The sequence below is a fragment of the Capsicum annuum genome, unplaced genomic scaffold (assembly GCF_002878395.1).
Source record: "Capsicum annuum cultivar UCD-10X-F1 unplaced genomic scaffold, UCD10Xv1.1 ctg64130, whole genome shotgun sequence".
NCBI lineage: Eukaryota > Viridiplantae > Streptophyta > Magnoliopsida > Solanales > Solanaceae > Capsicum > Capsicum annuum.
This window is the reverse complement of record NW_025873247.1, coordinates 517-2,509: the sequence shown is the minus strand read 5'-3', so window position 1 is coordinate 2,509 and position 1,993 is coordinate 517. Positions and strand designations below refer to the sequence as shown.

Genomic DNA, 1,993 nt, shown 5'->3' with positions numbered 1-1,993 from the left:
GTACTATAAATCGGAGCTCAAAATGATTCATTTTGGACTCAAAAGTAAGGACTTCGCGGTTCTTATAGATCTAATTCATTGAAATTCCATCCAATAAAAGGGAAGAATTATAAATCTCCAAAATAATAGATAGAAATACCGCAAATAAGGCCATTGCAACACCCATCAAAGGAGTAGTTCCCCACCCAGGAGCTACTTTACCATATTCTGAATTCAATGGTTTTAATAAATCTCCTACTATAGTTCGTCTTGGACCAGATTTAGAACTGTTCTTAATAGTTTGTGTAGCCATAAATCCTATTGTATTCATTGAGATCTGTTGATTTTGTATACCATTCCATTGTAAATAAACGATCCTATCATAGATCCATTGGGGTCTTGAAATTATATAAATATGATAAGAATGGAAACAACAACCCTAGTCGCCATCTTTATATCTGGTTTACTTGTAAGTTTTACTGGGTAAGCCTTATATACCGCTTTTGGGCAACCTTCTCAACAACTAAGAGATCCATTCAAGGAACATGGAGACTAGTTGAAGTACGGAGCCGCCCAATATCGGGAGGCTTAGTACTTCAACTGAGATAATGAAAAATTATTTCACCTTTTTAGTTCTTTTTAGTTGGAACTTTAGGCGGTTCTCGAAAAAAGATAGCGAAAACAATTATCCCTAGAGTCGAGACTAAGAGAAATGTATAAACCAATGCTTCTATAGATTCGATCGTGGTTTACAATTATAGCTTTCATACCTGTTTGTTTCTTTTTATTTTCTTTTTTTATCATTTTCCAGATAAAGAACGAACAAGAGTAAAAATGAAGTTGATTCAAATAAAGATTTCTCTGGTACCATATGTCAATAAAAGTAAAAGAAAGAAAATAAGGGAAAAAGAAAGATACCAAAGCAATGTTGTATCAGGCAGCCTGTCTTTTTGTAGTTGGATCTCCAAGTTTTTGGAATGCCCTAAATTCGACTTAAGCATCTAAATCTGGGTCAATACCCACAAAAACATCTTTGAACAAGGTTCTAGCACTATGCCAAATGTGTTCGAAGAAGAAGAGCAAAGCAAACGAAGCATGCCCAAAAGTAAACCAATCCCTTGGACTGCTACGAAAAACACCATCGGATTTCAAAGTAGCACGATCTAATTCGAAAATTTCTCCCAATTGAGGTCTAGCATATTTTTTCACAGTAGCAGGATCACTATAACTGACGCCGTTGAGTTCACCACCATAGAACTCAACAGTTACACCTACTTGTTCAATACTATACTTCAATTCTGCCCTTCTAAAAGGAACATCAGCCCTAACAATTCCATCGCCGTCTACTAAAACGACCATAAATGTTTCAAAAAAAGTAGGCATACGGCGTACAAAAAGTTCACGCCCTTCTTTATCTCTAAAGATAGGGTGTCCTAACCATCCAACCGTTATTCCATCCCCATTATCCATTGAACCTGCTCTGAATTATCCTCCTCTTGCCGAATTATTGCCGATATAATCATAAAAAGCTAATTTTTCAGGAATTTTAGACCAGGCTTCTGATAAACTTTGATTTTCTGCTAGCCCAGCACTAACTCTTCGATATATTTCTTGCTGGAAGTACCCCTGATCCCATTGATAATGAGTGGGCCCAAATAATTCAATCGGGGTAGTTGCCGAACCATACCACATAGTTTCGGTAACAACAAAAGCTGCAAAAAAGACAGCAGCAATACTACTGGAAAGGACGGTTTCAATATTTCCCATACGCAATCCTTTGTTTAGACGCTGTGGTGGACGGACGCAAAGATGGAATAGGCCCGCTAATATGCCCAATGTTCCTGCTGCAATATGATGAGAGACTATTCCTCCTGGAACAAAAGGATCAAAACCTTCCACGCCCCACGCTGGATTTACAGGTTGTACTTTTCTCGTTAGTCCATAAGGATCGGACACCCATATTTCAGGACCATACAAGCCTGTTACATGAAATGCACCAAAACCAAAGCAAGCT

At 37.8% G+C, this 1,993-nt stretch overlaps 1 pseudogene; it reads right to left on the bottom strand.

Moving 5' to 3' along the window:
* Nucleotides 1-912: 912 nt before the first annotated feature.
* Nucleotides 913-1,991, bottom strand: LOC124893712 (annotated as a pseudogene).
* Between the last annotated feature and the right edge of the window lie 2 nt (nt 1,992-1,993).